This window comes from Lynx canadensis, chromosome C1 (genome assembly GCF_007474595.2).
Source record: "Lynx canadensis isolate LIC74 chromosome C1, mLynCan4.pri.v2, whole genome shotgun sequence".
NCBI lineage: Eukaryota > Metazoa > Chordata > Mammalia > Carnivora > Felidae > Lynx > Lynx canadensis.
In genome coordinates this window covers 126,447,870-126,467,840 of record NC_044310.1, presented here as the reverse complement: position 1 = coordinate 126,467,840, position 19,971 = coordinate 126,447,870, and the positions used below count along the sequence as shown (strand labels likewise).

Below are 19,971 nucleotides of genomic sequence, written 5' to 3'. Positions count from 1 at the left end.
ATATTTGTTAGTATTTCTTAACAAATTCTTAATAATACACACACATATGGTTTTTATATATGTAACCTAAACTTGTTAATACTCTGTTTTCTGGAGGCACCTGGGTGGCTCAGTCAGTTGAATATCCAACTCTAGCTCAGGTCCTGATCTCAGAGTTTGTGAGTTCAAGCCCCACATTGGGCTTGCTGCTGTTGGCCTGTCAGCACAGAGCCCGCTTTGGATCCTCTGTCCCCTTCTCTCTCTGCAAGTCCCTGGATGGCTAAGTTAGGTGAGTGTCCAACTCTTGATTTTGGTTCAGATCATGATCTCATGGTTTGTGAGTTTGAGCCCTGTGTTGAGCTTCTCACTAGCAAGGCCAGGCCTGCTTGGGATTCTCTCTCTTTGTTTCCCTCTTTCTCTGCCCCTCTCCTGCGCTCTCTCTCTCTCTCTCTCTTTCTCTCTCTCTCTCTCTCAAAATAAATAAATAAACTTAAGAAAAATCCTGTTTTCTTATACTACCTTATCAGTCAGTTTTGATAAGGAATAGAATTATATTCAGATGGTTCAATTTACGATGTTTTTAATGAGAGACTATTAGGAGGTATGGGTGGGTGAGAAGAGCCAGCATTTAGTTTGAGCACTAAGAAACCAGCAGTAAATAGTAGTCATCATCGTCCATTTTGGGTGATTTTCATGTTACATGTACCTAGCTATCCACCCATTTCTCTCTCATTTGTATTGAAGTAGTTGACCCTTGTTACATTCATTTCAGGTGTACAGCATAGTGACTTGACAGCTGTTATGCTGTGCTCACCAGAGGTGTAGCTATCATCTGTCACCATACAACCCTATTACAATACCACTGACTATATTCCCTATGCTGTACCTTTCATCCCCCTCAGTTATTCAGTCCATTACTGGCAGCCTACATCTCCCATTCCACTTCACCCATTTTGCCCCCACCCCCTTCCCCTTTGCCAACTATTGGTTTGTTCTCTGTATTTGTGGATATGTTTCTTCTTGTCTGCTTGTTCTTTTGTCTTTTAGATTCCACATATAAATGAAGTCATATGATACTTGTCTTTTTCTGATTTAAATTATTTGGCATAATATGCTCTAGGTCCATCCATGTTTCACAAATGGCAAGGTCTCATTCTCTTTCATGGCTGAGTAATGTTCCATTGTATATATATGCCACATCTTCTTTATCCATTCATCTTTCAATGGACGCTTTTTGGTTGCTTCCATATCTTGGTTATTATAAATAATGTTGCAGTAAAAGTAGGAGTTCTCTTTATATGTAGACACATGTATGTATGTTATGTATATGTATGTGTGTACACACACACACTTCACAAGTAAAATTAAAATTAAGACTAAATTTAAAATCACTGAAAACACTGTTGGGTTATAAACAAATATGATGGTATAAGAGTTTAAAATAATAAAGGAAATTTAAGTCATTAGAAACGTGGAGAGCTGAATACTTGTTGGATTTACAGGTTATCCCTCAACAGAGTTTTGCAATACAATTACCCAAAGTTTTATACTAGAAAGAAATTTTTTTTTTTAAGTGCAGTACTGGCCTTTGTTTTATCTAAAAGAATTTATATCATGGAAATTTTTAAGTGTATTCAAAACTAGAAGAGTATATGGAGAAGTCATGTAGTTATTACCCAGCTTTAATAATTGTGAATATTTCGAGTCATTTTTTGTTCTATTCTGTATTTCCTCCATACAAACATACTTTTCTTTAGCTGGCATGTTTTAAAGTAAATTAAAGAAATTATATCTTAACCATGAGCATTTTAGCATTAATCTCAAAAAACAGAGATTTAAAAAATAATTACAATGTAATTATCACAGCTAATAAATTCAAGGTAATTAATTCATTACATATATTATGTGGTCCATATTAAAATTTCCCCACTTATCTCAAAGTGTCTTTGTACTGTTGGTTTTTTTCATATCAGATCAAAACAAAGTCCACACATTGCATTTGGTTAGCTCTTTAACTTACATATCAGCAATTTTTTAGGAATATTATATTTTTGCTTACATATTTGCCTTATTTTGGTTTACCTGGGTGGCTCATTCTATTAAGTGTCCGACTCTTGATTTTGGCTCAGGTCAGGATCTCACAGTTGTGAGATCAAGCTCTGCATCAGACTTCTCTCTGAGCGTGGAACTTGCTTAAGATTCTCTCTCTCCCTCTGCCACTCTTCACTGCTCACATGCTCACTCTCTCTCTCTCAGAATAAAACAAAACAAATTGGCCTTATTTTAAAATTTTTCCTTGTTTCAACTGCATTGTTTTTAATATAAGGGAACATTCTGTGATGAATTTATTTTTTATTTTTTTTAATGTTTATTTATTTTTGAGACAGAGAGAGACAGAGCATGAACAGGGGAGGGGCAGAGAGAGAGGGAGACACAGAATCTGAAACAGGCTCCAGGCTCCGAGCTGTCAGCACAGAGCTGGACGCGGGGCTCGAACTCACGGACCGTGAGATCATGACCTGAGCCAAAGTCGGACGCTTAACCAACCAAGCCACCCAGGCGCCCCTCTGTGATGAATTTAAATATCCAGTAGCGCTTTGCATTTTTCATGAATCCTCAAAATAATCTAAAGGAATAAATTAATACTTTAATGACTGGTCTTTCCAGAAAGTATCTGCATAGTGCCTACTCTCGTGCCCTGCACTTGATAACACTGAGGTGAAACAAAAAAGGAGGTTGTGTTTTGGCTATAGCTGGCCTTATGTCTGTCTGTTCCATTTATTCTACCATTACAATTATGGGCATATCCTCAGAACTTTGTGAAGTGGGGAATGATATCATGATGCTCAGTTCAAGAGCGATACCCCCCAAAATATCAGATTTAATTATTGTGGATTAGTAATTTAAGTATTTATCAGTAGATGAAATATATCTAGGAACATCCAGGGTTTCAGAATGACTTCAGTCAGAGAAGTAGATGGAGGACAGGAAGAACATACTCTTTAGCAATAAAGACACAGTAACTAAGACCCCAATGTTAAGTGATTAATTCATGTGTAAGTGTAGACTTAGTGACTAGACCTGATTAGACTATTGCATATGGAAGGTCAGACTTTCATCAGTAACAAGTCTGCTTTTTTATTCAGAAACAAGACTTATGGGAATAGTGACAAAAATAAGGAGCATGTTACTGATCAGTAGTTACTGTTTCTGACATCAGTTAAAAGTAGTCACTGGGAGAGTGAATGGTTGTTTCTGTCATTAGAAAGAGAGGAACCAAATGAAGCACAAAGTGAAACAGCCTTTTGGTCTGCAGAAGAAAAATGCCACCATTCCTGCCTGCTCCAGAAGGCAGAGGCAGATGGCCAATACCTTGCAGTAAGTTCTGTATGTGAATGGTGTGGGTGGTCTCTGTTGGGGTCACAACCTTTTGAGTTTCCTTTTAGTTCTGGGTCTGTGATGCCTCTCTGGTATTTATGTACACTTTCCCCCTTTAAGAATATTTAACCTTCATCCTGTCATGATCACTGAACTGTGTAGAAATCAAACCACAGGTATTGTTAAAAATATTTCGAGGGGAGGGTGGGTGATGGGTATTGAGGAGGGCACCTTTTGGGATGAGCACTGGGTGTTGTATGGAAACTAATTTGTCAATAAATTTCATATATTTAAAAAAAAATAAATAAAAATATTTCAACATCCATTCTTTTGTACAAGGAGATTCAGGGCAAGAATTGGGGTCAAACGTGGCAGATTCCAGTGAATTCATATTCGTTATTCCAACTGGCACATAACTAATTCTTGATTTTAGTGTCATAGATTTCAGTAAGTACATTTGTCTATCAGGCAAAGTACGTTTTTCTTATAAGAGGGGGATTTTTTATAAAAAAATTTTGGCGGGGAATTCTGGACCTGAGAATCATTTCTACTCCTCTGGGCCACACTGCCACCTGGGGGCCAAGAGGAAAGATCTCATGGTATTGTCCTAGCCAGTACCAGAAATCTTTGACATTGACCTTGATTTTATTAAGACAGATACCAAGACACCATTATGTATTAGTAGGTACCAAAATAATGCAGTGGTTTACCTAGTGGTGTGGTCTGATACAATATTATAAAAACATATTTAAAAATTTAATGTGGGGGTGCCTAGGTGGCTCGGTTAGTTGGTTGAGTGGCTCTTGGTTTCGGCTCAGGTCAGAATCTCATGGTTTCATGGGTTTGAGCCCTGTGTCAGGGGCTACTGACAGCATGTAGAGCCTGCTTCGGATTCTCGCTGTTTCTCTCAAAATAAATACATAAACTTAAAAAAAAAGTTAATGTCATACTCCCATATTCTTTTTCTGTCTTTCACTTTTCCCCTATATTATAGGGTGTTACCAGCTCTCTTGAGACAAAGCTAATGTATGTTTTCTAAGTCCTTTTTTGTGTATCCTGCAGCTTAGTACTTACATAGAGTATTATGTGAGTACTGCTAATAGTTTCTTATTTATACCATAAAATTGGTTAATGAATGTCTTTCTCCTAGGAGAAATATTTTGAACGTATATAAACATTTTTGTACTATTGATATGTATCTCTTTACTTTTTTTAGGGGCGCCTGGGTGCTCAGTCGGTTAAGTTTCCGACTTCAGCTCAGGTCATGATCTCACAGTTCGTGAGTTTGAGCCCCGCATCGGGCTCTGTGCTGACAGCTCAGAGCCTGGAGCCTCCTTCGGATCTGTGTCTCCCTCTCTCTGTTCCTCCCCAGCTCATACTCTGTCTCTTCTCTCTCAAAAATAAATAAACATTAAAAAAAATTTTTAATGAAAGATGATTTTTGTTACTATGTATTATTTGACACTTTAAAATGTATAACTGAAGGACAAAAATTGTGTTTCCACTTATATGAGGTACCTACAACAGTCAAATTCACATAAAGTAGAATAGTAATGGCCAAAGGCTAGAGATAGGAGGGAGGTAATGGGGATTTATTGTTTAATGGGTGTGGAGTTTCAGTTTGGAATGATAAAAAAGTTCAGGAGATGGGTAGTGGTGATAGTTACACAGCAATGTGAATGTACTCAATACCTCTGAAGTGTACACTTAAACATGGTAAAATGGTAAGTTTTCTGTTAAATATATTTTACCACATTAAAAAATGTATTACTTTACTAGTATTACTGAGTGGTATACTTTCTTAAGGTCTAGGAATGAGTAGGCAGCTGAATTTAATTTTAAAAAGCACATATTATGTGCTAGAAGCTTCATATGTATAAATAAGGCTATAACCCTATGTGGAATATACTTATTAGCTTTCTTTAACCCCTTAAGAAGCTAAAGGTCAAAGAGGGTCTTTTATAACAGATTTACCAACAGCTTAACTGTTTGCCCAGCTCTCAGGTTAATTTGTCAGGAGTATCTGATTTGTAGGCAGAGAAGAAATGTAGCTGAGATTTGGACCTATTTCTGCTCGACTCTACATCATGTGCTCTTTATATTCTATTCTTTCTACCCTCCATGGAAATATTGCAGGTTTGCCTTACAGGGAAATGCTGACATGGCATTCTGTTGTACTGTAGATTCTGACATGTCATGGTTCAAGACTAGAAAACAGTCTGCAAGAGCAAAGTGAGCATCCTGAAATAACCCCAAACTGTGTGTAACATCTGTGAGCTTTAAACAGGTCATGTGTAATTTGAGTAGACTATATAAGGTGGATATGACTCATGCACCAAGAGGTCATCTAATATAGTATTTTTTTTTTTAATTTAAATTAGTTTTCCATCAGACATAAGGTTGGTGCTTCTTTTCATAATAGTACGAGTCTCTAAGGGAAGAGGTTCATTCTTGGATGTGCTATTTTAAATTGCCTTCTTCATTCCTATATGCTTCTCTTGCCTCCTTTGGGAGACTCCTTCCTTCCAGTGTGAGAAAACTAAAGTTATCTCATGATAAATAATTTAATAAAGAAGTCTCAGTGTAATGATTTTTAAACTCTAGTCATGAAACCACTGTCTTCCAGTGATGCTCCAAGCAAAGGAATTTAGGCATAAACAACAAAAAAGATCTGGATATTTCCTTTATATTTGTGGTCATTTGATCTTACATATATAGCCGTTCAATTAGCCTTGGAATTGGTTTGACCATCGTTAGTATTCCTGGGAATAATTCCTCAGTAAGAATGTAGTTGCTAAATCACTGCCTAATTACTTGATTTTCTCTATGTACAAAAATAATATTTGTAAAACAGCTAGGTTTTTTTTTTTTTTTTAATTTTTTTTTCAACGTTTATTTATTTTTGGGACAGAGAGAGACAGAGCATGAACAGGGGAGGGGCAGAGAGAGAGGGAGACACAGAATCGGAAACAGGCTCCAGGCTCTGAGCCATCAGCCCAGAGCCTGACGCGGGGCTCGAACTCACGGACCGCGAGATCGTGACCTGGCTGAAGTCGGACGCTTAACCGACTGCGCCACCCAGGCGCCCCGTAGGTTTTTAAATAAAGTTATGATATTTGATTACAGTCAAACAATTCACATATTTTGTTAACATGTTCCCCAAACTCTTATAGTACTGGAACATAACTAGAATGCCTCTTTGGAGCCAAGGAGTTTGTTGCTGACATAGTAATAATTTGGTTGTTTGCACATTTCTTTAAAATATTAAAATGTTCTGAGTTTTCATAGTCTTTAAATAACTTGGGGTGAGATGTTATCTCTGAAGTGTTGGCTTGTGAGTGGGAGGCAAATTATATATTATAGTGTTATATAAAACTGACTCATATGAGTGGGTGAAAAATCCCAAGAATACCAGACACCCACACTTGAAAAAGCCAATATGTGTCATTTCTCTTTACACCATGTTCCAGCAGGCTTATTAATGGAGCTGCATTCATTAAAGAAGGCTTTATAATTCCTTTCATTGCCTTCATGAATATCCTCCTGTTAAAAAAAGTGAAGTAACATTTTTTTTTTTATTTAAAAAAATCATTGTTCATAGGACAAAAAGTTTGATTCAGCATTTGAAGTAATTCACATCTCTATGCTGCAGTTTTTTTTTTTTATATTAGTTAAATCAAGAGAATCAGACATGCCTAATTTTGGAGTATTGTAGAATATTTTTAAGTCCTATAAATACAATTAAATTCTCTTTTAGCAAGTTGTATTCCAGGTCTTGATAAACACCTCATACTGTTTAACTGAATGAAAATAGTATATTGTATGGGAATGTTATCTCATATTCAGTCTGATTAAACTTTAATCAAGGTATTCCTTTGCATAGTAGCATTATGCATTATATATTTGTTATATTTGTTATATTATCTAAAATGTTTCAGTTGGATTTCACAAATTAGATTTTCTATGGAGATTTTTTAGTTTGCTTTTTTTAAATTTTTTTTTTTTTTTTAAGGTTTACTCATTTTCCAGAGACAGAGAGAGACAGAGCGTGAGAGGGAAGGAACAGAGAGAGAGGGAGACACAGAATACGAGGCAGGCTCCAGGCTCTGAGCTGTCAGCACAGAGCCCAACACAGGGCTCGAACTCACAGACCATGAGGCAGTGACCTGAGCTGGTCAGATGCCTAATCAACTGAGCCACCCAGGCATCCCTTGTTTGATGTTTAAAGAATGCTTCCTTGGTTCTTTCACCACATTGTTCCAGTATCTAAGCTGTATTGTTTTATTGGAATTCTCGTTCCTCTTTTTACCAATGTTCTTTGTGCAAACTAAGAATCTCAATTGTACCAAAAAAGAAAAGTTCCTAGTGATTGAGAAGAATGTAAACTTCATTTGAAAATAGTAAAAAGGACAGCTCTTGCTGTGAAACAGGCCCTCCAATAAACCCTTTCATTTATGTTATTTAATTATTATAAGATCTCTCTGACAGTAGTGGTGTTATCCCAACTTTTTTGATGAGAAAGCTGTAGCTTTGAGAGGTAAAATAACTTGCTTATGTAATAGCATAGTTGAGATTTGAACCTAGACAAAACCTCTAATCTTTTATTTTTATTGTGGTATAACCAAAGTATATCTGCATTTGTACATAAATCTTCTTTTGAGGATTTTGCTGCTGTTTACAGACACAGCATATATATATTTTCTGTTGCATTGCATGCCTGTCTTGAACTCTTGTGTTTTTTTTAAATATTTTTTTATGTTTTTATTTTTGAGAGAGAGAGAGAGAGAGACAGAGCACAAGTCGGGGAGGGGCAGACAAAGAGGGAGACACAGAATCCTAAGCAGGCTCTAAGCTCTGAGCTGTCAGTACAGAGCCCGATGAGGGCTGTGTCCCATGGAATGCGAGATCATGACCTGAGCCAAAGTTGGATGCTCAACCGACTGAGCCACCCAGGTGCCCCTGTGTTGAAGTCTTGTTTAAAAAAGAATCTGGGGCGCCTGGGTAGCTCAGTCGGTTAAGCGTCTGATTTTGGCTCAGGTCATGATCTCGCGGTTCGTGGGTTCGAGCCCTGCATCGGGCTCTGTACTGACAGCTCAGAGCCTGGAGCCTGCTTCCGATTCTGTGTCTCCCTCTCTCTCTGACCCTCCCCCGTTCATGCTCTGCCTCTCTCTGTCTCAAAAATAAATAAATGTTAAAAAAAAAAAAATCTAATGAGCAATTTGTCCCCTTCATCAAATGATATTCTATTCATACTGATTTCTATTATTATTATGGTTATATTTTTTAAAATTAGTTCAATATGATCATTAAAATAACTCCACTGTGACCCAATAGTTATTTTTGTTATAATTTTCATACCTCATCATGTAACTAGAGCTGTGATCAAATTACCAGTATTATTTTTATGAATTGCTTATTTGCTTTAGTGAAGTGGAAGCATGAAAGCATATGAAGTAAATCCTAATTTCTGTGATATTTGTGTGTGTATATACACACACACACACATACGTATGCATGTGTTTTTATCTTTGAGTATTTGCATATGTGTGTATCATAAAATTTTAAATAAGGTGTGTTGCCCATGTAGAAAACTATTGATTTGCCACTTTCCTTGAGCCTTTTCTTAGTTAATGAAAAGTTAATTTTTTATCATTTACACTCTAATTTCTATGATTCATCTTAGACGTTCCTCCTACTGTATACCGATAGATGTGTTGAGTAAATAATTCTTGACGATTTTCTCAGTGTTGTACAGTGTCAGGTAGAAGGAGAATTTAAGCTGTTTATGGCAATTGATTCTTAGTTCTAGTCACTAAATCATTGTTTCCAAATATGTCTGTTAGATCTATGGGAATTTTTAATTTTGTCTCTTTATCTTAGTGATAAAAGCTCTATAGGTTAAAAACTAGTTTCCAAAAATAACTCCCACTTGTAATCACATAACTTGTGATAACTTGTAATAACATTTTCATAGAGTTGGATTTTTTTTTAATGTTTATTTACTTTTGACACAGAGAAAGACAGAGCATGAGCAGGGGAGGGGCAGAGAGAGAGGGAGACACAGAATCTGAAGCAGGCTCCAGGCTCCGAGCTGTCAGCACAGAACCCGATGCGGGGCTCAAACTCACAGACCCGTGAGATCATGACCTGAGATGAAGTCAGATGCTTAACTGACTGAGCCACCCAAGCACCTCGAGTTGGACTTAAAAAAAAAAAAAAAAAAATATTTATTGGTTTATTTTGAGAGAGTGAGAGAGAGAGAGCAAGCCAGCGAGCACATGTGCTTGGGGAGGGGCACAGAGTGAGGGAGACAGAAAATCCCAAGCAGGCTCCCCACTGTCAGTGCAGAGCCTGACACAGGGCTCGATCCCATGAACCGGAATACCATGACCTGAGCTGAAATCAAGAGCCAGACACTCAACCAACTGAGCCACCCCAGGACCCCTGAGCTTTGTTTTTAAACCAGTGTTCCTCACATCGGGGTCCAAATACCTTGTTTGTTTTCTGAAGTCATTTCAAATAAATATCCACGGAATGGCTATATGTTAGACACAGAGGCCCTTGGAGTGCAGAAGTGACTAAGACAATGTCTTGTCTTCAAGAAATACACTGCCTAATAGAACATATATAAAGAAATTTTATTATGGTGTGATGGATGTTACTGTTGGAAGGATGTTCAAGGTACAGAAGAATGCATACTGATTGAAGATAGAAACATAGAACAAAGGTAGTATGAGAATGCTTCTCAGCGGACTAAATCTAAGCTGGTTTTGAAGGGTAAATATGCACTTACTAATAGGCTGGAATATAGTTAGGGAGTTTTCATGGGGTCTTTTCAGATAAAATGAATACAGAGTTTAGGGAAATATCATATAAAGCATTCATCTTTATTCCAAAAGATTATTTTAAACAAGTTTCTACTTGCTTTTTAGGTAAAATATTGCAGTAACTAGAGCATTTATCAAGAACACTTGCATTGACCTAAGTTTTCAACCATATCTGATCATTGCTAGATATTAATGGTGGCCTTAAACAGCAGGTAATAGAGAGAAATGGATAAGATGCCTGAATTATCTGCTAACTTTTTATATACAACTGTATTATAGTAGAGTGAAAATTTTATATGTTGTTTAAAGTATAAATTCTATGCTGGATTTATTTATTGAACATACATATATAAGCTTGTATCCCCACATTACAAGCCAGAAAACTAAGGTACAGCGGTAAGAAGTTTTCCTATGTGTACCAGTATAAATATAGGAGCCAACATACAATTTGATTCCAGAGACAGTGCTTAAGGAAATTGTAAAAAGGTCAGTATGTCTGGAGTGGTGTGGTTCAGACAGGGCACACAAAATGAGGCTGGAAGCTTGGCTGGGCTGAGGTGGGAGAGAGAAAGAAGCTAGAGAGGCAAAGTAAGGACAAGGGAGGCATTCTAGTTTGTTTTTACGGTAAGTAATGCTCAGCCTATGTAAATGCTAAAAAAAATGACCCACCAAGGATGGACAATCAGAAGATACAGGTGACAAAAGTGATAATCACTCCTGAAACGTCTGAGAATGTGAGATGGGGTGGGACACCTCCCAAGAGGAAGGAGGGGAGTATGGTACTGAGGCAGGTGGGTTAGCGTTGGTGTTGGGAAGTTAGGGGTTGTTAATATATCACGTGTACCAGCCTATTGGGCTGCTTCGTTTGTGTACATGATCTGTAACTGATCTCTGTGGTATGCCTGCAAGAATAACCACATCCAGTTTAGAAATGCTTGTGGAATTCATTTGGATGTGTAGTAACTGAAAAGGATAGAACAGGAGTCTTGGTATTTGGGGGTCTTGAGGGAGAAAGCAGTGACTGCATAGCACAAGGGGGGAAATGAGGTAATACTCTGCTCAGTTTGAATGGAAGACACTTAGCACAGTCTGAATTAAGCTTGGGTATAGGAGAAGGTGTAGAAAGAAATACAACTAATTCATAGGAAGAGGTGCTGGACTGAGAGAGAAATACCTCCTACAACTCTACCTTAAAGGAAATGAAAACATGCAATAACTTTTCAGATCAATGAATCATAGAATTCTAAAACTGAAGGATACTTATGTACTATTACTGTCCATATAATGGAAGAGAGAACTGAGACCTGTAGAGGTGAAGTGATTCATCAAAGATCTGAAATTCAGCTGTGGTAGCAAGGTCCAAACTCAAACTGCAGGTTTTTAACTCATAGTTTACTGTTCTTGCCATCACACAGTGCTGCCTCCCATTTCAGCAACTTAACTAAAATTGTTTTAGCAAGGCCCTTATATGTATTTGAAGATTCCATAATGCCTCATTCTCACCTCTCCAGACTTTTTTCCTCTTATAATAATTTATTCATTCATTCTTTGTATGTTGTGTTTTTTAGATTCTTCACTCTCCTGGTGACTCTCCTCTGAGTTGTTAGCATTTAATTGATTTTTCTTTTCAAGTATCTAATTTAGATTGTCAGCTACTTGGTCTGCATAATATGTTAGATGAAACCATCAACTTTATTTTGCTACTCATTAAATATTTGTGGTGTGGTAGAATAAATACTCTCAGTGAATATGCTATTTTCTTATTAATTTACATTTTAATTATTTTATTTAAAAATTATACCAGAGCATCCTTTTTAAATTTTAATTTTGTCTATAATTTTTTCTTCTCCTTAATTGGCAGTTACCTAATATTTTCAGGTAAATCTTTGAAAGTTTAAAAATTCAGGTCAAGTTACAGTTCATTATCATTCTCAGGATGTAATCAGACTGGCTATTCCAGAGGGAATTTGGTGAACAAACACAGCAATGACATTTCATATTTTTCTGAATTACTTTTTTTTTTCTTTTGGTGGATTAAATTAATTTGCAGAACATGAAACTGAATATGTATGCGAAGTTGAAAATAAATGTTTAATAACTCAGACTTGGACTTGTGGATATATATTTCATTAAGTTTTTAAGGGACCATTGGGTAGGGTGATGACAGAATTAGGTAACTACCAGTTAAGGGGGAATTGTTTCCCTGAACTTTAAAATACAACAAGAGCTAAGAATTTCTGAATCTACGATATTTTGCATGAGTGTCCTTTGATGTGTCTGCTCAGGATTTATATTCTTCATCAGTAGAATGAAGAGGCTTTCTCCATGCATGCAGGAATAATTTACATCATACCTACTGTGCACCAGGAACTGAGGGATACCATTCTAATTCTAACCTTCTGTTCTCCTTCAGCTTTCCTGTGGACCGAAATGCCTTCTTCCACCCAGTTTTTAGTTCCTTTTCATGTTAGTGTGCAGTCAAGCTGAGACTGTTTCTGAATTCATTCTGCCTGCCCAAATTACAAAACCTTTTAACTAAACGGTACTGGAGTAGTCAATATAGTGTACTTTTGAGGCAGAGTCAGTGTCCTAACACCTCTAAATAGACTCCCATTTGGCACCTATTACAACAGTAAGTGATAGATCCTTATGCCTTACGAGTTAGATAACTGGCTTGTGCATGCTGTGAAATAAGCATATGTACTAGTTAACTTTTTTATGGTAGATCCTCTTCAGAACCACCCCTCAACTCTTCTTGAAACTAACTTGCAGGGGTCAGGTAGGTAATGCATACCAGTGTGGCAGGCTGATTGCAAAGTAGCACATACTTCCTGTCTCAGGGGATAACTGCTGCTTGGGTTGAGCCAATTATTTTCATGCCAGAGGACCATTCCAACATTGCCAGATTTCTCAGTTTTTCAGGGATTTTTAAATGAAATATTCTGATTTTTAAATGTTAGCAACAAATACGAATTTCCAAAAAGCTACCTGGGGCCAAAACAAAGCCTCCTGTGAGTCTGATTGTCAGTTTGCAGCCTCTTCTCCAAGGAGAGCAGGGTGACACAGAACCATGGACCTCTCTCCACTACCCCCACTTGCTACCACTGCCGTTTTTATCCTGGCTCTGAGGCTGGTGAAGAGGTAGAAGAATAACAAAAGCAAGTGAGAACTTATTTGGCCTAGTTGCCTTACTTAATCTCTTAAAATTTTTGAAGAGGAAAAGCATTTAAAAAGCATGAAGCATTAAAGCATTAACCTGTTTTCCTCTGAGAAACTGTTTGGGGTAAGTTTATGTCAAAATGACAGCCATTGAATTTCACCTCAAGAATTGACCTTCCCTAGCTGTTGAAATTGACTACAGTACATCTTTGAGATTTTATAATTCAGCCTTTTCTTTTCCTTTTTGCTTCCTAAAATTATGAGAATTGTGGATATTTGCAGCAAACATGAACAGATACAAGCTTATGGTTTTAGAGATGAATGAATTTGGGTTTGGCACTTGGTCAAAGTACTTGATCTTTCTCTGAATTAAACAGTTCCCAAACTTGAACTCTGAAACCAACTTCTGTGGCCAATGTTTATGTCAGTCAGGAGAAAGTTTCTGATACACTTTTGTGGAAAAGCAGGCGCAATTGGCATTTGTAAGCAAGACCAAATACATTTACTGGAAAGGGAATATTACAAGTGACCCAATAAAAATTTTATGTCATCCTCCTATAACATTTTTTAAATGTTTAATGTAGATCATTTCAGATGTATATGTAACAGAATAATAATAATATAATGAACTTTCGTGTACCCATCAGCTTCAACAAGTTACCAACCCACATAGATCCTCCAAGCTTTATACCCCTGCTGGATTTTTTTGTTAAAGCAGTTCGCAGACTTGTAAATATTATGCTTCTTTGTGTGTACTCCTCTTGGTTATATGGAATTGTTACCATAGGTTTTTTTCTACAACTGGATGCAGCCATTGGGAATAAGTTTTAAAGTGACTCTTGGGGTCTTAGTTGTAAGGAAGTAGGAGCTTTGTAGTACTTGTGATCAACCAAAGTAAAGAAGACTCCAATGCTGGTAGATTTGTCAGGGGAAGTGTCTGTCGGTGCCATTATGTCATTATCTAGTCCATAAAGTGTTTATTAGTGGGGCAGCAGTTTATTCATATGTATGTGTAAGTGTTGTCTATCTGAAGATTGAATAAACTAAGGTAATTAATGTTTTTATCCTAGTTTAAGTTACATTTGTCTTTTAATTTGAATTCACATCCAATTTAGTCTTTTTCAGGCTAAGAATGTTTATTGAATTCTTAACTTGCCTAGAGACTCTGCTAAATGATTTATATGTTTTAAATCATTTAATCCTTGTAGCAGTCTTTTGAGGCATATACTATTGTCTAGGTTTTGCTAATGAATGAACCAGGCTCAATGCATTTAATGTTTCTTGGGCAGAAAATGGCAGAATCCTTATTTGAATAGTTTGATTATTGAACTACTGTTTTAACATCAGACCTTAATGCTAAAGAGCCTATTCAGAGCCGTCTGGTCAGTATAAGTGCAGTATATTCAGTTTATAAGCTCACAGATTCACTCTCCTACCTATAGTAATAAACTATAATACCATAATCTACTATAATATTAATGTTGATTATATTTATCTATAGCAAAAACCTGCTTCATGAACCTGTCACTAGACCTAATTTGCAGGCATTTTGTTTACCACTTACTTGGCTGTGAAGGTCAAACCTGCCATTCTTATTCATAGTGTAATTTATGAATAATGTATGCATCAACTATCCAGGAGTGATGAAGGTGAGCATATAAATTTTTTACACTTATCCTCAGTGGAAATCTCAGCCTAAATGATAATTTTCAGGTCATTCTTCTATCACTATATAGTACAACTTTCTATAGAGAAGGAAATGTTCTGTATCTGTGGCTGTTCACTCTAACACCTACCAGTTCCTATGGCTATTGAGAACTTAAATGTGGCTAGCTAGTGTGATTGAGGGGCTGAATTTTGTTTCTTTTGTTTCATTACATTTTTATTGAAGTATAGTTGACACACAGTGTTACATTAGTTTCAGGTGTACAACACAGTGATGTATTAATTTCATATGAAAGAAACTTCATTGAAGTTTTCCTAAATTAGGCAACATTCCTAGAAATGTATATGACTTATCATGAATTGGGAAGTTAAAAGGTTTTTTTGTTGCTTTTTGTTTTATTTTTGTTTTAATTTTAATTCCAATATAGTTAACATACAGTGTCAGTTTCAGATACATAATATAGTGATACAACAGTTCTGTACATTACTCAGTGCTTACCATGATAAGTGTACTCTTAAACCCCTTTATCTGTTTCACCCATCCCCCTGCTCACTTCCCCTCTGGTAACTATCTGTTAATTCTCTACAGCTATGTGTTTGTTTCTTGGTTTGTCTCTTTTTCATTGTTCATTTGTGTTGTTTCTTAAATTCCACATATGAGTGAAATCATATGGTATTTCTCTTCCTCTGATTGACTTATTTCACTTAGCATTATATTCTCTAGATACATCCATGTCGCTGCAAATGGCAAGATTTCATTCTTTTTAATGGCTGAGTAATATTTCATTGTGTGTGTGTGTGTGTGTGTGTGTGTGTGTGTGTGTGTGTGATCTTTATCCATTTATCTGTTAATGGACACTTGGGCTGCTTCCATAACTGGCTATTATACATTATGCTGCAGTAAATATAGGGGTCCCCTATATCTTTTTGAATTAGTGTTTTCACATTCTTTGGGTACCTACCCAGTAGTGGAATTACTGGATCATATGGTAATTCTGTTTTTAATTTCTTGACGAATGTCCATACTGTTTTCCACAGTGGCTGCACCAGTTTTCATTCGCAGCAGCAGTGCACAGGGTTCCTTTTTCTGCACATCCTCTCCAACATTTGTTTCTTATATTGTTGATTTTAGCCCTTCTCATGGTGTGAGGTGATACCTCATTGTGATTTCGATTTGTATTTCCCTATGATAGGGATGTTGACCATCTTTTCATGTGTCTGTTGGCCATCCATATGTTTTGTGTGGGAAATTGTCTATTCATGTCTTCTGCCCATTTTTCAATTGGATTATTTGTTTTTTTGTGTGTGTGTTGCATTCTGTAACTTCTTAATATATTTTGGATACTTATCCTTTATCGGGTATGTCCTTTGCAAATATCTTCCCCCATTCAGTAGGTTGTCTTTTACTTTTGTTGATTGTTTCTTTCACTATGTAGAAGTTTTTGTTTTGATGTAGTCCCAGTAGTTTATTTTTGCTTCTGTTTCCTTTGTCTGTGGAGACACATCTAGGAAAATGTTGCTACTGCCAGTGTCAGAGAAATTACTGCTTATGCTACCTTCCAGGATTTTTATGGTTTTAGGTCTCACATTTAGGTCCTTAAACCATTTTTTTTTTTTTAAATTTCTGAGAGAGAGAGAGAGAGAGAGAGAGAGAGAGAGAGAGAGAGAACACACATGTATGCATGAGCCAGGGAGGGGCAGAGAGAGACAAAGGATCAGGATGCAGGGCTTGAACTCACAAAATGTGAGATCATGACCTGAGCTGAAGTTGGACACTCAACCAACATAGCCACCCAGGTACCCCAAGGTCCTCCAACCATTTTGAAGTTATTTTTGTGTATGGTGTAAGAAAGTGGCCCAGTTTCATTCTTTTCCATGTAGCTGTCTAGTTTTCCCAGGTTCATTTGTTGAAGAGACTATCTTTTTTTCTGTTGTATAGTCTTTCCTTCTTTGTCAAAGATTAATTAATTAGTTGTGGATTTATTTCTGGACTCTCTTCTGTTCCTTTGATCTTTGTGTCTTTTTTGTGCTAGTACCATACTGTTTTAATCACTATAGCTTTGTAGTATATCTTGAAATCTGGGATCGTGATACTTCCTATTTTGTTTTTCTTTTTCAAGATTGCTTTGGCTGTTTGGGTCTTTTGTCGTTCCATACAGATTTTAGGATTGTTTATTCCAGGTCTGTGAAAAATGCTGTTGGTATTTTGATAGGGACTGCATTAAATGTGTAGATTGCTTTGGGATATATAGCATTTTAACAGTATTTGTTCTTCCAGTCCATGAGCATGGGATGTCTTTCCATTTGTGTAATCTTCAGTTCTTTAATCAGTATTTTATAGTTTTCACAGGGCAGCTCTTTCACCTCCTTGTTTAAGTTAATTCTTCCTTGTTTTATTATTCTTGGTGCAATTATAAATGGGATTGTTTTCTTAATTTCACTTTCTACTGCTTTATTATTAGTGTATAGAAGTGTAACAGATTTCTATTTGTTGGTTTTGTACCCTGTGACCTTACTCAATTTATTTACCAATTCCAGTAGTTTTTTGGTGCAGTCTTTAGGGTTTTCTATTTGTAATTTTATGTCATCCACAAATAATTAAAGTTTCACTTCTTCCTTATCAATTTGAATGTCTTTTATTCCTTTTTCTTGTTTGATTTCTGTGGTTAGGACTTCCAGTAGTATCTTGAATAAAAGTAGAATAAACATCCTTTTCTTGTTCCTGATCTTAGTGGAAAAGCTCTCAGTTTTCCCCCGTTGAGCATGATGTTAACTATGGGATTTTCATATATGACCTTATTACGTTGTGGTATGTTTCCTTCAGATCGGCTTTGTTGAAGGTTTTTTTTTTTATCATGAATGGATGTTGTACTTTGTCAAATGTTTTTTCTGCATCTACTGAAATGATCATATGGTTTTTATCTTTTCTCTTACTTGATATGGTATATCACATCAATTGCTTGGCAAATATTGAATCACACTTGTGTTTCAGGAATAAATGCCACTTGATCATGGTGAATGATTTTTTTAAATGTATTGTTGGATACAGATTGCCAGCATTTTGTTGCAATTTATTGCATCTATGTTTATGGGAGGTATTGGCCTATAGTTCTCTGTTTTTTTTGTAGTGTCTTACCTGGTTTTGGTATCAGAGTAATGTTGATACCAAATTCATTCTATGAAGCTTTCCTTCATCTTCTACATTTTGGAATAGTTTGATAAGAATATGTGTTAAATCTTCTTTAAGTGTTTGGTTGAATTCACCTGTGAAGCCATCTGGTCCTAGACTTTTGTTTGTTGGGAGTTTTTTGAATACTGATTCAATTTCATTTCTGGTAATCAGTATATTCAAATTTTCTGTTTCTTCTTGATTCAGTTTTAGGAGGTCATATGTTTCTAGGAATTTATCCACTTATTTTCGGTTGTCTATTAGCATATACTTTTTTTATAGTAGTCTCTTAAAATTTGTATTTCTGTGGTATTGGTTGTTATTTCTTTTATTTTGTTTCTTATTTTTGCTTTGATTTTGTTTACTTGAGTCCTCTTTCTTTTTTCCTTTCTTTTTTTTTTTTTTTTTTTTTTTTTTTTTGTATTTGGTTAAAGGTTTTTCAATGCTGTTGATCTTTTCAAAAACCAGCTCCTGGTTTTCTTGATCTTTTCTAGTGGTTTTTAGTTTCTATTCCTTTTATTTTTGCTCTAATCTTTTTTTTTGTTTTTATTTTATTTTTGAGACAGAGAGAGACAGAGCATGAATGGGGGAAGGTCAGAGAGAGAAGGAGACACAGAATCTGAAACAGGCTCCAGGCTCTGAGCTGTCAGCACAGAGCCTGATGCGGGGCTCGAACTCATGGAGTGGGAGATCATGACCTGAGCCGAAGTCGGACGCTCAACAGACTGCGCCACCCAGGCGCCCCGCTCTAATCTTTATTATTCCTTCCTTATTCTGGTTTTGGGTTTTGTTTGTACTTCTTATTTTAGCTCCTTTTAGGCATAAGATGAGGTTGGTTTTTTTCAGATCTTTCTGGCTTCTTGAGGTAGGCCTGTATTGTAATAAACTTCCCTCTTAGAACAGTTTTTGTGGCATCCCACAGATTTTGGAACATTGTGTTTTCATTTTCATTTGTCTCCCTGTGTTTTTTTTTATTTCTTTGTTTTCTTGGTTGACCCATTAATTATTTAGTGGCATGCTATTTAACCTCCATGTATTTGTGCTCTTTCCAGATTTTTTCTTTTGGTTGATTTCTAGTTTTATAGCGTGTAGTCAGAAAAGGTATGTCTTATGATTTCAATCTTTTTTAGTTTGTTGAGACTTGTTTTGTGGCATAATATGTGAGCTGGAGAATGTTCCATGTGCACTTGAAAGGAATGTATATTCTACTGTTCATGGATGGAATGTCCTGGATATATTTGCTAAATCCCTTGAGTCCAGTGTGTCATTCAAAGCCTCTGTTTCCTTCTTGATTTTCTGTTTGAATGATCTGTCCTTTATTTCTTTTTTTTTTAATTATTTTTTTAAATTTACATCCAAGTTAGTTAGCATATAGTGCAACAATGCTTATAGGTCCATTTCTGGGTTCTCTATTCTGTTTCATTGATCTGAGTGTCTGTTTTTGTGCCAGTACCATACTGTCTTGATGATTACAGCTTTGTAATACAGCTTGAAGTTTGTGAATGATCTGTCCTTTAAAGTGTGGTGTTAAAGTACTCCACTATTATTGTATTACTGTTGATTAGCTCCTTTATGTTTGTTATTAACTGTTTTATGTATTTGAGTGTTTCCATGTTGGGTGCATAAATATTTACAATTGTTATATTTTCTTCTTGGATTGTTCCCTTTATGATTATATAGTATACTTTTTTGTCTTTTGTACAGTCTTTGTTTTAAAGTCTACTTTGTCCCATGTAAGTATTGCTTCTCTGGCTTTTCACTTCCATTTGTATGAAAAATGCTTTCCCATCCCTT

The 19,971-nt window shown here is 36.2% G+C and overlaps 1 protein-coding gene across 1 annotated transcript in view; it reads left to right on the top strand.

Annotated features, from left to right (window-relative positions):
* The window catches only part of ZRANB3 (zinc finger RANBP2-type containing 3), a 302,090-nt gene that overhangs the window by 39,521 nt on the left and 242,598 nt on the right, over positions 1–19,971 (top strand).